Source organism: Lutra lutra, chromosome 18, assembly GCF_902655055.1.
Source record: "Lutra lutra chromosome 18, mLutLut1.2, whole genome shotgun sequence".
NCBI classification, from domain to species: Eukaryota; Metazoa; Chordata; class Mammalia; order Carnivora; family Mustelidae; genus Lutra; species Lutra lutra.
Genome location: NC_062295.1, coordinates 33,131,406 through 33,149,076, shown reverse-complemented (window position 1 = coordinate 33,149,076; position 17,671 = coordinate 33,131,406). Strand labels below are relative to the sequence as shown.

The following is a 17,671-nucleotide window of genomic DNA, read 5'->3' as shown; positions in this document are numbered from 1 at the left end:
AGGTATCTGGGGGCGTTTGGGTGGCTCAGCGGGTTAAAGCCTCTGCCTTCAGCTCAGGTCATGATCCCAGAGTCCTGGGATCGAGCCCCGCATCGGGTTCCCTGCTCAGCGGGGAGCCTACTTCCTCCTTGCTCTCTGCCTGCCTCTCTGCCTGCTTGTGATCTCTCAAATAAATGAATAAAATCTTTTTTTTTTAAAGATTTTATTTATTTGACAGAGAGAAATCACAAGCAAGCAGAGAGGCAGGCAGAGAGAGAGGAGGAAGCAGGCTCCCCGCTGAGCAGTAGGCCCGATGTGGGGCTCGAACCCAGGACCTGGGATCATGACCTGAGCCCAAGGCAGCGGCTTAACCCACTGAGCCACCCAGGCGCCCCTCTTTTTTTTTTTTTTTTTAATGGGCATCTGTAGATTGAATACAGTTTTTAAAAAGAAAGTTTGGTTTTATTCTGGACTCCTAGACAGGGCAGGAGACTGAACTGCTTGTCTGCTTCCTGTGTTCCTTGGGGCAGGTCCTCTCAGTTCTGTGCGCCGGTTTCCTCTTGTGCAAAATGTGCTAAGTCGGGCGCATGACTCTTGAGGCTCTCCGCAAAAGGGGTTAATAGTCAACAGGCACGTCTGTGTACCGCTTTTCAGTTTTTCACAAGTTTTATCTTACCAGAAACTGCTGTGGAAAATCAGGTGGAAAGCACAGCTGCCCTCATTTTACACACACAGAATGTTTCCGAAGATCTCTGGGGTGACACACTGCAGGCTTTCCTGCTGAAGAGAGGAATAAGAAAGTATGCAAATTCCCTCTACTGTTCATTTGTGAGAGTAGGAAGACACAAATGTAAATACTTTCCGGGGAGGGGGGTTAGAAGTGGAAGTATGACAACTTTTTTTTTTTTTTTAATTTTTTTTTTTTAAAGATTTTATTTATTTGACAGAGAGAAATCACAAGTAAGCAGAGAGGCAGGCAGAGAGAGAGGAGGAAGCAGGCTCCCCGCTGAGCAGAAAGCCCGATGCAGGGCTCGAACCCAGGACCTGGGATCACGACCCGAGCCGAAGGCAGCAGCTTAACCCACTGAGCCACCCAGGTGCCCCTAATTTTTTTTTTTTTAAAGATTTTATTTATTTATTTGACAGAGAGATCACAAGCAGGCAGAGAGGCAGGCAGAGAGAGGAGGAAGCAGGCTCCCTGCTGAGCAGAGAGCCCGATGCGGGGCTCGATCCCAGGACTCTGAGATCATGACCTGAGCCGAAGGCAGCGGCTTAACCCACTGAGCCACCCAGGCGCCCCAGTATGACAACTTTTAATGGTTGCTGACATTGAGAAGGAGAGAACGGGGGCGCCTGGGTGGTTCAGTGGGTTAAGCTTCTGCCTTCGGCTCAGGTCATGATCCCAGGGTCCTGGGATCCAACCCCGCATTGGGCTCTCTGCTCAGCAGGGAGCCTGCTTCCCCCTCTCTCCCTGCCTACTTGTGATCTCTGTCTGTCAAATAAATAAAGTCTTTAAAAAAAAAAAAAAAGGAGAAGGAGAGAACAGAATACAAAGAAAAGAGGCTAGACTTTGAATATACTTTGTTTTGTGTATTTGACTTTGGAAACCATGTGTTCCATGATTATATGACAAAAATTAATTTTAAAAAAATCAGTCCCTAAATTGAAAGTAAAATGAAACAAATAAACCTGAATGTGTATCTAGTTGATGGCAGAACTACACAGAAGGGAACTCTTCTGAATGGCTTGAAAACACAGTAACTTAACTGTTCTTCTCAAAGATCTACCCTAAGAACAAAATTAACCCCCTTTAAAAAGGGGGGGGGGACACCAGGGTGGCTCAGTCGGTTGGGCATCTTCTTCAGCTCAGGTCATGATCCCAAGGTCAGGGGATCGGGTCCCACTTGAGGGTTCCTGCTCAGGGGCGAGTCTGCTTCTCCCTCTGCCTGCCGCTCTCCTTGTTTGTACGCCTGCGCGCGCTCTCTCTCTCTCTCTCTCTCTCTCTCTCTCACAAATAAATAAAATCTTAACAACAACAACAAAACCTGCCTCGAAATCTTAAACTGTATTCAGTAGTCATATTAGGAACTGGTGAAAATTTGTAGGGTAGAGCATAATTATGTTGATATATCAGAAATGGAATTATGGCATACTTGAAAAGAGATACACAGACAAAATCAATGGTGTTATGCAAATTCCCTTTGGTCTTGAATTTAGGAAGTAGTTTAGGAACTCCTGTTGTATTTTTAATTGAAAAGTATATTCTAGGGACGCCTGGGTGACTCAGTAGGTTAGGCGTCTGCCTTCGGCTTTGGGGTTGTGATCCCGGGGTCCTAGGATCAAGTCTCACATCAGGCTCCTTGCTCAGTGGGGAGCCTGCTTCTCCCTCTGTCTGCCCCTCCCCCTGTTTGTGATCTGACACGTAATGAATGGGATCTTTTTTTAAAAAAGGAAGGAAGGAAGGAGGAAAGAAAAGTATCCTAATTCTTTTTTTAAAGGATTTTATTTATTTGAGAGAGCACAAGCAAGGGGAGTAGCAGGCAGAGGGAAAGGGAGAAGCAGGCTCCCTGCTCAGGAGTCCCAGGACCCTGATCATGACCCCAGCCGAAGGCAGACACTTACCCAACTGAGCCACCCAGGTGTCCCGAAAAGTATATTCTAATTCTGTCCACTGAAAAGCCATTAGAAACAATGATGGACCCAGTAAGCACCTGTGGTCCCAAGAATGTGGTAGCCAATTTCATATCCCTTGGCACTTCCAACCCTTTACACATCTTTATAGTAGTTTTATTCATAATAGCCAAGAATTGGAAACAACCCAGATGTCCTTCGCCAGGTAAAAAGAGTTAAATTATGGTATATCCATTCCACAGAATACTACGCAGCAATCAGAAGGAACAAATTATTGATTTATGACAACTTGGATGAATTGGGTAGGTGATGATGAGCAAAATAATAATAATATTTATTATATTATTATATATAATAATATGTGATATTATTATATTATTATTATTATCAATGCCAATCCCAAAATATCACATGCCACATGGTTCCATTTGTCTGACCAAAATATAGAAACGGAAGACAGATTTAGTGATTGCCAAGAGTTAGGGATAAAGTGGAGGAGGTGGAGGGAGGGAAGTGGGCATGGTCATAAAAGGGTAATACCAGAGATCCTTTGGTGTTGGAACTGTTCATTTTCTTTACTGTCCTGGTAGCTGCAGAAACCTACACGGGTGATAAAGTTGTATAGAATTAATATATACACAGAGTACAAAAGTAGGAAATCCAAATAAGATTGGTAGATTATACGAATGTCAGTATCCTTGAGATGGTAGAGTATAGTTTTGCAAAATGTTACTGTCTTTGTCTGCTCGGGCTTCCCTAACAGAATACTATACACTGGGTGGCTATAAACAACAGAAATTTATTTTTCTTTTCTTTTTTTTTTTAAGATTTATTTATTTATTTGACACAGAGAGAGAGATCGCAAGTAGGCAGAGAGGCAGGCAGAGAGGAAGGCAAGAAGGCTCCCTGCTGAGCAGAGAGCCCGATTCGGGGCTTGATCCCAGGACACTGGGATCAGGACCTGAGCCGAAGGCAGATGCTTAACCAACTGAGCCACCCAGGCGCCCCCAGAAATTTATTTTTCATAGTCCTATAGGCTGGGAAGTCCAAGATTAAGGTGCTGGCAGATTCAATGTCTAGGAAGGAACCATTTCCTGGTCTATGGATGGTTTGCTCACTGTGTCCTCACATGGTGGAAGGGGAATGGAGTTCCCTGGGGTCTCTTTCATAAGAGTAATAATCGCCTGATCCCCTCCCAAATACCCCACTTCCAAAGACCAACACACTGGGGATTAGGTTTCAACAAATGGATTTGGGGTTCGGGGAGGAGACACAAATCTTCAGTCTCCAGCAGTTACCGTGGGGGAAAACTGGGGAAAGTGTACTAGGGATCCTTCTGTGTTATTTCTCACAACTGCATGTGAATCTACAAGGATCTTAATAAAAATGTTAAGGGCGAAGTTGGTTTGGGGAAGAGGAGCAGTGTGTGAGGGCGGTTGTGTAGGGAAACAGGACTGGCCAAATGCAGATGATTGCTGAAGATGGGTGATGGGTATGTGGGGAGTTATTATAATATTTCCCTTACTTTTGTATATATTTGAGCATTGCAATGATAAAAAGTTTCGTTTGCTTGTTTAAAGGAGGCTGAGGTCGCTCTGGCACACAGGAAGTGTCGGAGCTGAAACCTGAAGGTACTCCACACACCTGGGCCGAGCTAAGGGATGTAGAGGCCCTACAGGAGCCCTAGCCATGAACTTGGTATGTCCAGGTGCTCCATTTCAGCCTTAAAATGTAGCCACTACCTCTTCCTAGGCCCGGACACAGAAATAAGAACAAGCCATTCGATTTGCCGGCTTATGGGAGGCCTCCAGGAAGTAGAAAGTTCCTCTTTGAATGTGAGGATGGGTGGATGGAGGGGATCGAATGAGGGGTCCCAGTCCTGCCCCGACTCTTCCTAAGACTTTGTTGGCTGGACCAGCCGAGAGGCTTAGAATTGCTTTTCCTTTAAAAAAAAAAAAAAAAAAAAAAAGGGCACCTGGGTGGCTCAGTGGGTTAAAGCCTCTGCCTTCAGCTCAGGTCATGCTCCCAGGGTCCTGGGATCGAGCCCCACATTGGGCTCTCTGCTCAGCGAGGAGCCTGCTTCCCCTTCTCTCTCTCTGCCTACTTGTGATCTGTCAAATAAATAAAATCTTAAAAAAAAAAAAAAAAAAACCAGGGGCGCCTGGGTGGCTCAGTGGGTTAAGCCTTTGCCTTCAGCTCGGGTCGTGGTTTCAGGGTCCTCGGATCAGGCCCTGAGTTGGGCTCTCTGCTCAGCGGGGAGCCTGCTTCCCCATCCCACCCCCGCCTGCCTCTCTGCCTACTTGTGATCTCTCTCTGTCAAATAAATAAATAAATCTTTAAAACAACAACAACAACAACAACAAAACTCCCCTTTGAGAAGGTTCTGACAAGAGACTCCTTCTCTACCCTTAACTTTAGAGTCTCCTCAAGGTGGCATGTTCTAGAGCTGGACCCTCTTCTGCAAAGAGGGATTTTGATTCCATGTCACACCAAACCAAGCCCTGTCTGGGGATGGCAGAAGGTGGGAAGTGGGAACCCCAGAGGAAGGAGTTAGGAGAGAAATTTAAAATATGGTCCAGTAACTGCCCACCCCCCACACTCCAAGCAAAAGAGGGGAGAAGGAGAGAAGCTTCCCTGACCCCACCACCTGAGATTGCCCAACCCCTCCCTCTATCACCCCCCCCCCAAAACCAGGCTGGGGAGGTCCCACCTCTGCATCATCTCCCATCCAGGGAAGGGTGGGGAGAGGAGGGAAGAGGAAATGCGGAAGGAAGAGGGAAGGACCCCAGGAAGAGGTCATGCTTGAGGCCCTTGGGTTCTGTCTTAATGGATTAGACCCTGCCAGGTAGTGGGGTTCCCTTTGGTCATCTGGGAGGAGTGATCCCAGACCTGGAACCTCGTTTGGGGAAAGTGAGTCTGAGTGCTGGCAGGGGTCATTCAAGGTCATCCTGAGCTTCTGCTGGGCCAGGTGCTATGGGGGGGTAGGTAGGACTGGAGACAGGATGGAGTCAGAGGTCTTTCAAGGGACCAGGCTGCTGAGGGGCAGTGGGATGTCTCCAATGCAGTGACCCACAGAGTGGCTGGGACCGTGGCAGAGGGCAGCTGAGGAGCCCTGCCAGGGAGGAGGGGGCAGGGAAGGGCAAAGTCCCCATAGGAAGCTACTCTCTAGTACAGCCAAGCCAAGTCAAAGAAATGAGGCAACAGCCCTCTACCCCCACCCTCTGTAAACCCCACCCGCAAGGACCCTCACTTCCCATCTCCCAAACTGGGAGCTGCCTACAGGTGGGGGTCAGCCCAGAGACATGTCCACACTGTGCCCATCACACAGGGAGTAGTGAAGAGTGAGTCACTGACCTTGCACTTCCAACGGCTGTGACCCACGTTCACACACACACACACACACACACCCCTGTTCTGAGCCCCCTTTCCCATCCTGCCTGATCTCAGGGGCTGACAGGGTAGACCCCCCCACTCCCAAAAGAAGGTCAAGTCTGAATATCGTGGCCTGAGCGCACCGCTCCTTTCTCCTGATCCAGAGAGGAGAGCAAGGTCAAACTGCAGGCCAGTGAACTGACCCCAAGCTTCTAACCTGTTCCCTCCCCTCCCCCAGCAACAGGGAAAGAAACAAGGGGGCCAAGATGAGACCCCTTACATGTGAGTCTCCAGGGATAGGGGATGAGGCCAGCTTCTGGGGTGGACAGTTGAGGGTGGGGAATAGGTTCTCATGCAACAGAAGTTGTCTACAGGCTGGGCGGTGTCAAGGAGAATGAAGAAGGGGAAACTGGATGAAGCTGGGAAAGCAGAAGCAGATATGCAAGGTTGGGCTATGCAGAACTGAGTGGAGCTGGGCTCAGCATGGGGGAGCCTACTGGTAGTGAGGGCCTGAGCTGGCTAGGAAGGGAAATATCCTTAATGTCAACATAGAGAATAAAAAATGGATGCCAGGGGCACCTGGGTGGCTCAGTGGGTTAAAGCCTCTGCCTTTGGCTCAGGTCATGATTTCAGGGTCCTGGGATCGGGCCCCGCATCGGGCTCTCTGCTCAGCGGGGAGCCTGCTTCTCCCTCTCTCTCTCTGCCTGCCTCTTTGTCTGCTTGTGATCTGTCAAATAAACAAATAAAATCTTTAATTAAAAAAAAGTGGATGCTGGGGCACCTGGGTGGCTCAGTGGGTTAAGCCTCTGCCTTCAGCTCAGGTCATGATCTCAGGGTTCTGGGATCGAGCCCCGCATCGGGTTCTCTGCTCAGCAGTGAGCCTGCTTCCTCCTCTCTCTGCCTGCCTCTCTGCCTACTTGTGATCTCTCTCTCTCTCTCTCTCTCTCTCAAATTAAAAAAAAAAAAAAAAGTGGCTGCTGGCTACTTAGGGCCTAAGAGAGCCCGTGGAGAGGCTGGAGTTACAAGAAAGGGGATGGAGGCCATGAACAGGGCAGGTGGGGTTAGAGCCACGAAAGATGCAGCCACAGTCCTGGAAGATGGGGCCATGTGTCAGGGGAATTTTTGCAAAAGGACATGCAGGAAGATGCTGGCCTTACCTTGGGACACAGATCTCTGCTTAGCAGGGAGTCAGGACCTCAAAACAATGAGCTGGAGGCAGTGTGTTACTCAACATGACTGGACACTCAGGCGATGTTGTTGGGGGTTCTCAAGGGCGAAGGGTGATTTCAGGGAAACCTCTAGATCAGACAAGGAGGGTGCTGGTGTGAGGCCCTTCCATAGCCCGAGGGCAGCTGGTGTGAGAGAAGGATCAGATTCCCTTCACCCCATGCTCTGTAGTAGCTCCAGGACCATCTGTCCTGTGCCAACCAAACAGGAAATGTCAGGGGGGCGCCAGAGGTGCTGTAAGCAGAGAGGAGAGATGGAGGTCACGGGGGCAGAGGTGAGGTACTGGGGGCCTGGGACAGTACGAAGGGACAAAGTGGTCCCCAGTAGTAACCTCAGCTTGGACAGCTATGCAGAAACTTAAGGAGGGATGGGGTGGAGAGGAAAGGAGGAGGCTGAGGGGACCCAAAGTCTGGGGGCAGAGGTTCCAGCAGGGGTCCAGGATGGCAGAGAAGGAAACTGGGCCCAGAGCCCGTTGGTGTCCTTCACTGCTGAGCCTGTGGGAGTCTCGTGGAGCAAAGGGACTTTTCTCCCCAGAACTACTGGGACGACGGGCCCAACCCCCACAGACCTCCATTCTCTCTTCAGCCAAAGCTGAAGCCAGCCTCCAAAGCCTTCCCCTTCTGGGCTGTGTTTCTGCCCCCACACTGTCCCCACCTCCCCCACGCTGCCTCCATGGGTTGCCCAGGCACAGACTGGCTCTCCCTCAGAACCTGGGGGCTCAAAGCAGAGGAGACATCAGAGCTTAGGAGACCCCTGGTCTCCATCTGGTAGGGCCAGAGGGCCAGGGCCCAGGGCACCTGTCTGCCACCTATGCTCAGACAAGGAAGTGGGGGCCCGTGTTTCCCAGAGCCCAGGATGGGGTCTCTGCCACACAGAGAGAAAATAAATGTTTGTCAAATAAGAGAAAAGCACTCTTTTCAGGTTGTAAACACTAGCCCTGATTCTGACAATTTGGGATTTATTTAATTTTTTTTTTTTTTTAATGACCAAAATTTCTTTAACGCTCCATCCCTTGAGAGATGGGGTCTGGGTCCCTTCCCCTTGAATCAAAGCAGGCTTGTGACTCAGTTGCAGCTTCCCTGAAGAAACTGTGCTGCCACCAAGCCTCTAGCTGGGAGCTGGAGCGGGAGAGGGCCAGCCTGGGGAGAGCTGTGCTAAGGGTTCCCGGTAGGAACTCGATGGCCTCCTTTTGTTATGTAAATTAAGAAACTCTCAAGATAGTAACCATCTCTTTCATCCTCTGCCCCCCTGCTGCCAGGGAGCTCAATGCCTCAGTTTGGGCTGGATTGCAGTAACTAACCTTGGCCTAGGTCTCTAACATATTTCTCTTCCTTCTGGACTTCAAATGAATGTTAATACCTACATCACAGGATTGCTGGGGAAACTACAAGGACAGATTGAACGGCTTTAAGCTAGGGATGCTGCTTAAAGCAAGACCCCGAGGGGTGTCCTGATTTCCATTTTGCAGGTGAGGAAATAGATCTTCGAGCACAGAGGCCAAGCCGTCTGCTCCCGGGCATGCGGCGAGTGAGCATAGGTAAGAGACCATATACTCGTGCTCTTTTCAGGGCTGCAAAAGATAACACACATCTGAAAGCACGAAAATCCACAACTGTTTCCTCCTTTCCACCTGCGGGCTCCTGGACAGCCCATCCAAACACCCCCTAGCTGGGGCCCTTCTCACCCCGCACTGCGAACATCCGTTTACCCCCTCTCCGCTGCCACCTGGCAAGGTCGGGGACTCTGGGGAATTACCTTTTGCACCAGGCAGACCCCAAAAGGACTCAGTAAGTGTTTGTCAAGTAAGTGAAAAACACACCATTCATATTCCATTATTACTCATTGGATGGCTCCTTCATTTATGCTGCAAATATCTTTTGAGCAGCTACCCTGAAGATCCAGGCACAGGGTACGGCCTGCACAGACCTAACTTCTTTTCATTCTACCAATCACTGTGTGTTTGTTGGAGGTCTTATTCACATTTTTTTTAATTTTTAAAAATGATTTTATTGATTTGAGAGAGAGAGCAAAGCCGTGCCCAAGAGGAAGCAGGGGGAGGGAGAGGGACAAGCAGACTTTGCACCAAGCACGGAGCTGGACACAGGGCTCGATCTCACAACCCTGAGATCATGACCTGAGCTGAAACCAAAAGTCAGAGGCTTAACTGACTGTGCCACGCAAGCGCCCCTAACAAATTACATTTCTTTTCTTTTTTTTATTTTTATTTTTTATAAACATATATTTTTATCCCCAGGACATTTTTTTAAGATTTTATTTATTTATTTGACAGAGATCACAAGTAGGCAGAGAGGCAGGCAGAGAGAGGAGGGGGGAAGCAGGCTCCCTGCTGAGCAGAGAGCCCAATGTGGGGCTCGATCCTAGGACCCTGGGATCATGACCTGAGCCGAAGGCAGAGGCTTTAACCCACTGAGCTACCCAGGCGCCCCAGAAATTACATTTCTAATAAACTCCCAGAGTCATCCTGCTGGCCGTGGCCCATACTTTGAGAATGACAGCTGGTAAGTGGTGATGCCCCAGCCCATCCCCTGGGGTCTGTCTGACTACCCAGGTTCTTACCCCAAACCCCTAGTGCTTCCCAACCTGCAGGTGGGGCAGGGGACATGAAAGAGGGCTTTCGGCAAATACCATTTGGGATGCACAACTTGGGGAGAAATGTGGTTGTTCCCCTCCAGACTTTGCTGGTGTAGGAGGCTGAATAATGACCTCCCAGAGATATGAGGCCCCATCCCTTAAAAGAGGAAGGCAACTGGAGACGTGACACAGAAGAGGAGGAGACAATGGGACAGAGATCCGAGTGATGTGGCCACTAGAGGCTGGATGAAACAAAAAATACCTTCTCTTCTGGAGCCTCCGGAGGAAGCCCAGCTCTCCTCACACCTTGATTTTAGCTCAGGGAAACTGATCGCAGACTTCTGGCCTCCAGCACTGTGGGAGGATGAATTTCTGGCGTTTGACGCCACCAAGTTTGTGGCAACTTCTCCAGCAGCCCCAGAAAACTAATACAGCTGGGGGAAAGGTCTGGGTTGCACCCCAGGCTCTAGCCACCGTGTTCCCCAGGATCTCACCCACACTCTTACCTTGGCAGTGTCCCCATAGTGGGAAGGATTTGGTCTTGAAGGGCCATTTTTGTCCTGAGAGGGGTCCCCCAGGCTCCAAAGAGTTGTCAAAGCAAACAGCTGAAGGCAGAAGGATGAAGAGTGGGACGTAGGAGACGGGCAGAGTGCTGGAGGCACTGGGGAGGGAAGCCTGCTGTTGACATGACAGAGGAATGAGTGACTGGGGTGGGGGGGGTCCTTCTGTGTGGTGAAAGACATGGGGGAGCCATATCAGCTCCATGGGAAGAAGTTAATGGGGAGGGTCTATGTCTAGCCATGCCCATCCTGTGGCCTCCAACATCTTAAGATGTTGGGTGGGGGATGGTCACGCAGCTGGTCTCTGATCACATCCACAGTATCAGGTAGCTGTGGCGACCAGGTAGCATACTCAAGAAACCGAGGCCTTAGGGCGCCTGGGTGGCTCAGTGGGTTAAGCCTCTGTCTTTGGCTCAGGTCGTGGTCCCAGGGTCCTGGGATCGAGCCCCGCATCAGGCTCTCTGCTCGGAAGGGAGCCTGCTTCCTCCTCCCTCCCTCTGTGCCTGCCTCTCTGCCTACTTGTGATCTCTCTCTCTGTCAAATAAATAAATAAATCTTAAGAAAGGAAGGAAGGAAGGAAGAAAGGAAGGAAGAAATAAATAAATAAATAAATAAATAAATAAATAAATAAATAAATTGAGGCCTTAGACACTGAGTTTTAGGAGAGCGAAACCCTGGGCTGTGCGAGCAGAGCCCTAGGAATCAGCACCGGACCCCCACAAGTTCGTCTCTGCCATGCACAGTGTCAGTCCCTCAACCTAAGAAAACCCCCAGATGCCCAGTACCTTCCCTATCCACATACTAGGCTGAAGAAAGGCTTGTTGCTCTGGGGCCAACGGGCTGAGCGGAGAGCTGGAGTTGAGTTGGTGCTGGGCTGGGGGGATGCACGGGCTTCGAGGAAGAACTGGGTAGCCCAGCAAGAAGTCAACTTGGCAGAGAAAGAGGCCTTCCACACCTTCTACACCACGTGGGGCGGCTGAAGAAGTGTGTGTGTGCACAGATACCACATTTGCAGCCCCAGGTCCAAAGTCTGCTCTTGGGGACAGAGAGAAGAATAGGAGGGACTCACAACCCACACAGGACTGGGCCTGGGGCCAGAAGCCAAAGGACCGGCCTCCCAACCCCAGCCCCCTCCAGCAACACCATCTGTCTCCTTTTGGGCCTCAGTCTTCTCATTTTTAAAGCGGGGTGGGGGGGTTCTATATAAATTGATCTCTGAGCAGCCTATGTTCCAGACAGAACATCCCCTCCCCAAAACTGCGCGCGCGTGCGCGCACACACACACACACACACACACACACACACAGTTCAATCTTTTGCCTCTACCCAAAGCCTGGTCTCCTCCTCTTGGCATCTCCTGCAACCAGCCCCTTCCTCTCTCCTGCCCAGGACCCTCCCCTCTCCCCAGGGTTCCAGCATCTCCCTACCCCACTGGTCAAGGCAGCCTCCCCATCCAGCCCCCCAAGCCTCACTCCCAGCCTTGAGCAGCAGCGCAGGATGTCCGTACAGATGTGCCCACAACAGCCAGGCCCACCAGGCACCGCAGGAAGCAGCAGGTACTGTGATGCAACTTTAAAGAGTTGAGCCTGAGATCCCGGCTGCTCCTTGGCAATAGAAAAAATCCTAGAAGCACAAAGTGGATGCAGGGATTGCTGGAGGCATGGAGCAGGTTCTGTGCTTTGGGAGTCATCCAGTGAGCAAGGAACTGAGGTAAGACAGGGTACAGGCTCAAAGGGAGAAAGAGGGGAAGGCAGCATTCCAAGAGAGCCCCACCACAGCCCGAAGCTAAGCCGGAACACTGGGCACCGAGACCAGAGTCCCCCAATCCCATCAAACTCTCCTCTTCCTTCCCCACCTTCAGGCCAGGGGTCCCAGTCCAGGGTGTCCCCCCGCACCCAATGCAGCCTCGGTATCCCTCCCCTCCTCCACTTCCAGGAGACTGGCCCTCCATATCCTTTGCTCCTCTTCTCCAGACCCCAGGTCAGCTTCTATCACTCCACTCCCAGAATCACCTCTGCCCCACTTGGTGCTGGAACCATCCATGCAATGAGCTCGATGGTCCTGAGACCATGTCCCTCCTCTCCAGATCTCCTCCGTGTCCACCCTCAAAACTGTGGGGTGCCCAATGGGGCTCTGGAAGAGGAGGATTCCTCCCTGTAGCCCTTATAGTATCAGCTTAGAGGCTCAACAGGCCTGGCTCATGGGTCTCATCCACCTGGCCTGCCCCCTGCCCCAGGAATCCCACCAGGAAAATCTCATCTTGCTCCCAAGACGCTCTCACCTCTAAGGGGTAGTTACGGCCTGGCAGACGAGGTGACCCCCCCAACACATGCAGATCCCACTGAGGAGTAGTGCCATGCCCTGTCACCTGACATTAGATCCCTTGGGCTGGGCTCTATGAAGACCTCCTTGCTCCTGCAGAAAGCCCAGTGCGATGTGGAATCTGGATGCCAGATGCACCTGCTGGGAAGAGGAGGAACAAACTTGGAGAGGCGGCTACAGGAACACTAGGGCAGCTCAGAAGGTGACTTTGGGCAAACGAGAAAAATGTGCCCCTTCGGTAAATCCCTTCACTGCCATGCAATGGAAAATTGCCCTAATGTTTCCAGAGATCTATATTGATTATAGAGTTGTGCAGTGCACCACCTACACAACAGGAACACGGGGCCCTGAAGGATAGAGGTGGGGCTGAGAGAGAGAAAGAGAGACAGAGAGAGAGACAGTAACATGGGTTCCAGCCCGGCAGACCTGTGTCCCATCCCATATCACTAACTGTGAGCTCTCAGAGGAGTTACTAAACCCCCCCTAAAGCACAATTTATTGATTTGGGAAAGGACGGTGATGGCTTTAGGACCTAAGGGATGGTCTGCCTTCAGGACTAAACGAGATGATGGACACGCACACAGCCCTGCTAGGCCTGAAGGTGGTGGACATGGCAACAAGACGGGAGCTGCTGACACTGGGGAGGAAAAGAGGGGGACAGGGGCCGGCTGTCCCCGGACAGGAGACGGGTCTCACTAGCTTGGCGGGGGGGCGGGGTAGTCGTTTATAACTAGAAATGAACTGTCCTGTGGAACCCGTATGCCACGGCCCACGTCGCCACGGCGGGCGGTCCCTGCGGACACCAGGCAGAGGCTTCTCCGTGGGCTAACGCCGTAGGGGCCGCAAGGAGGAGGGGCAGGTCCGCGCTCCGGGGCTCACACAGGATCCCCTCCCTGTGCGCGGACACCCGCACCTCCGCCGCCGCCGCCCCCGCCAAGGTCGCTGCCAGCTCCAATCCCGGGGCCCAAGGAGGCGCGGCGAGAGGGCGGCGGCGCGGCCCGGGCGGAACCCGTGTCCGCGCTCCGCAGCGCCACCTGGAGCCCAGGAGCGCGAGGTGACGGGTCGCGCAGGTCCCCCAGCTCGGCGACCGCCCTGCTATAGTCCCCGACTCCCCCCCACCCCCCACCCCAGATCGTGGTGCCTTCGGGCCGGGCCTCTCCCCACCTGCAGCCACCGACCGAGGGAAGAGGCCGGAGAGACCCCAGGGCGGCCAGGGCCCCCTGGCTTGGGGAATGACGTCACGGGGTTGGGCGGGTGGCCAGGTCTGGCACGCACTGCCCTCATTGTGTGCCCGTCCTCCCTCTTACTCAGTGACTTCAGGGTAAAGTGCAAATTCCTTCAGTTTCCAGCTTTATATCCCCTCTCACCCCAAGGGAGTCCTCAGCCACCCCCACCTTCGACTACCAGAAGTCCTTCTATGACGCTCTCCCAAGGCAGCCTCTGGGGTCGCCTCCTCCCTCTTCAAATTCATCTCGGGTTAAAATATAGTTCCCAGGTCTCACCTCAATCCTTGGCTTTGAGCCCAGGAATCTGTATTTTCAACAAGCTCCCAGGTGATTTTGATGTGTTCTAGACTTCAGAATCTGACGGTCTGCACGTGATTCTCCAACTTCATCTATCTGGTTGAAACAGATTGCTGAGCCCTGCCCTCAGAGCTTCTGATTCAGTGGGTCTGGGGTAGGGTCTGAGAGTCCGCATTTCTGCCAGCTTCCAGGGTGCTGCTGGTCTGGGACCACACTCTGAGAACAACTTCTCTAATATATCTAGAAGCCCTGTTCACCTGTTGCCATTCACTAGGTACCACGCCCTGTGCCAGGCAATTCACATTCCTACAGCCACGTGAAATAAATATTTACTGTATTTTCTGGATAAGGAAAGTAAGGTTCAGACAGGTTCACTCATTTGTTCAAGGTCACACAGCCAGGAAGGGCAGGATTGGAACCCAGGTCTTTCTGAGTTGGCTCCGCCTCCTGTGCACTGCTAATTATCTGTTCCTGGGGGCTTGGTCTCTCTAGAAGTCAACCGGGCACTCCTTGCAGCCTGAGAAGGTACAGGGTAGGGCTTTTGAAGTCCCCCTCCCACACTGACCTGGGTTCAGGGGACTGACTTTGCTGGGTGCCAGGTTCTCTGCCCAGACAGCTCATGAAGTAGGCACAGAGAAGCCAACTTGGGGTGTGTGCTGACCCCTCCTGCGCTCGCATTCACATTGGGAGTGTAAGATGCTCTGACTTCCCCCTGGTTGGCCCCAGTTTCCTGGACATTCACCAGGGAACAGGAGGAGGGGACACAGAGAATGGAGGCAGGGCTGCTGGGTCCCGAGAGGGGAAAGTGCTACACAGGTGCCCAGGGAACCTGTCAGTGCAGCCTGGAGCTGTTGCCCCAACAGGTCCCGAGTAGCAAGCACCCTGTTCTCAGAGGCTGTGCATGGGCTGGAGAGGCGAGCAGGTAGAGGACAGTGTGTGTGTGTCGAGGGAAAGAACGAGTCTGGGTGGGCTGTTAGGGATGAGGAGGGCTCTCCCCGGGGACTTCCTACTCCTGTCTATTTCACACCAATCCCTCCTGGACAGAGCTTATTCTCCCCTGCCTCTCCCTTGCAGCCCCCCACTTTGTGCTTCACCCTGCTCGCCTGTGGGTCTTAAAGATCTTCTTGGGAAGGGGAGCCCAGTCAGGGACACCAAAGGGAGTGAGTCTGAACCCCGAAGCCCATACTGAACTCATCGAGCAGACAGGCCAGGACCAAGCAGTGCAATCCCAATGAATCAGCCTTCCCTACCCCAAACATCCACTGAACCCCTCTGCATTCCAGGCTCTGTGCTGAAGTAAGCCCTGGGACACAGCCCAGGGGACCGGGGGAGGGGGCAGGGACTCCAGGAAGGCCTGTCGAAGGTAGCTGGAGAAGCAGCAGCTGAGAGAAAGCCAGGCGAAAAATGTGGGGGAACAACTTTCAAAACTGAAGAATCAGCACTTGCAAACGCCCAGGGTGGGAAGAGGAAATAAATGGAAACCAGCCAAGCGCTGTGGAAGTGACAGCACAGGCAAACCTGGAGCGATGAGGTCAGGCAGGTGGGCAGGGACCACAGCCAGGAGCTGAGGTAAGAAGCTTGGATTTCATCCTAACTGCTACAAGACACCCTGGAAAGGTCTTACATGGACAGATGCCGCGCTCCTCCAAGTTACACCACAAAGATCTCTCTGATCCCATAAAAAATTTCAAAACTCAGGACACCTGGGTGGATCAGTCAGTGAAGCAGCTGAGGTCATGATCTCCAGGTCCTGGGATCGAGTCCCACATCGGGCTCCCTGCTCAGCAGGCAGCTCGCTTCTCGCTCTGCCTACCACTCCCCCTGCTTGTGGGCTCTGTCTCTTTCTGACAAACAAATATATTTTTTAAAAAGTCAAAACTCGGGGTGCCTGGGTGGTTCAGTGGATTAAGCCTCTGCCTTCCGCTCAGGTCATGATCTCAGGGTCCTGGGATCAAGCCCCGAATTGAGCTCTCTGCTCAGCAGGGAGCCTGCTTCCCCCCCTTCTCTGATTCCCTCTCTGCCGGCTTTTGATCTCTATCAAATAAATAAATAAATAAATAACATCTTAAAAAAAAAAAAAAAAAAGTCAGAGAAAGACAATTACCAGAAGAGCTCACCTTGATAATGAATGAATTTTTAAAAATGAAGTATATATGCCAAATATTTTTTGTAAAGATTTCCCTTCTACATGGGAAAACTGGCTATTATTTCTGATGATTGCATGCGAATCCACATTGTTCCAGAATAAAACGTTAGAAGAAAAAAAAAAAAAAAGAGGACTGTTAAAACATCTGCAACTCATGGGGCGTCTGGGTGGCTTAGTGGGTTAAAGCTTATGCCTTCGGCTCAGGTCATGATCCCAGGGTCCTGGGATTGAGCCCCGCATCAGGCTCTCTGCTCAGCAGGGAGCCTGCTTCCCTTTCTCTCTGCCTGCCTCTCTGCCTACTTGTGACCTCTATCAAATAAATAAATAAAATCTTGGGGTGCCTGGGTGGCTCAGTGGGTTAAAGCCTCTGCCTTCAGCTCAGGTCATGATCTGAGGATCCTGGGACCGAGCCCCACATCTCTCTGCCCCTGCTCTCTGCCCCGCAGGGAGTCTGCTTCCCCCTCTCTCTGCCTGCCTCTCTGCCTACTTGTGATCTCTCTGTCAAATAAATAAATAAAATCTTTTTTAAAATAAATAAATAAATAAAATCTTTAAAAAAAAAATCTGCAACTCGTATCCCAGAAAGGGTTAACCCTCTTGCTATATAAAGAGCTTCTAGATATCACTAAGAAATAATAATAAAAATAAGCATGTCTACAGCACCCAATCCATGGCAAGTCCTGTTCTAAGTTTTTTCTGTGCATTTTTCTGTGCATTAATGCATTCAATCCTCCCAACATCCCCGCATTACCTCCGTTTTGCAACTAAGGTAACTGAGGCCCAGAGGGGTTAAGCAACTTGCCCAAGGCCATAGAGCTAGTAAGTGGTAGAGCCAGGACTCAAAACCTGGTAGTCTGGCTCCAGAGGGCAGGCTCTTACACTCTGTATTGAACTCTGCGGGCCTATAGAAAAGACCCATAACCTAGTTGAAAAACTGGCAGAGCATATAAACAATAAAGGAAAAACAGCTGGGTCTTAAACTCGGAGGTGGAAAGAGAAAGCCAGCGATCGAAGGGTGCTATGCACCCCTGGGACCAGGATTCTCAGGGCCTCCTCTGCCCGAGCCTGAGCCAGCCGCTGCCACACCTCAGTTGTGCACTCCTCCTTCAGCACAAAACACCAAGCCTGTCTTGCAAAACCTGCCTGTCTACAGCCACTCACCCCCAGGAGGCACTGAGGGAAAGGGAAACGGGCAGAAGGCCATGCCTCAGAGATCACAGGGACACAGACCGGAGCAGCCCCCAGGGAGGTGGGCAGACAGGTGCGGGGCAGGTGGGCTCAGCTCTGGAAACAAAGAGGACGGAGAAGGGAAGAGGCAG

The 17,671-nt window shown here is 51.6% G+C and overlaps 1 long non-coding RNA gene across 7 annotated transcripts; it reads right to left on the bottom strand.

Annotated features, from left to right (window-relative positions):
• Positions 1-403: 403 nt before the first annotated feature.
• LOC125091005 (uncharacterized) lies at positions 404-15,969 on the bottom strand. Of its 7 annotated transcripts, XR_007124548.1 has the most exons (5): positions 14,186-15,969; positions 11,147-12,824; positions 10,308-10,406; positions 3,151-3,210; positions 404-759 (listed from the first exon to the last, which is right to left on the bottom strand). It is a non-coding gene; the product is annotated as an uncharacterized LOC125091005 (long non-coding RNA). The 7 variants fall into 7 exon arrangements; XR_007124546.1 differs by lacking the exon at positions 404-759 and having other exon boundaries at positions 2,567-3,210; XR_007124550.1 differs by lacking the exon at positions 404-759 and having other exon boundaries at positions 2,567-3,210; positions 11,164-12,824.
• Between the last annotated feature and the right edge of the window lie 1,702 nt (positions 15,970-17,671).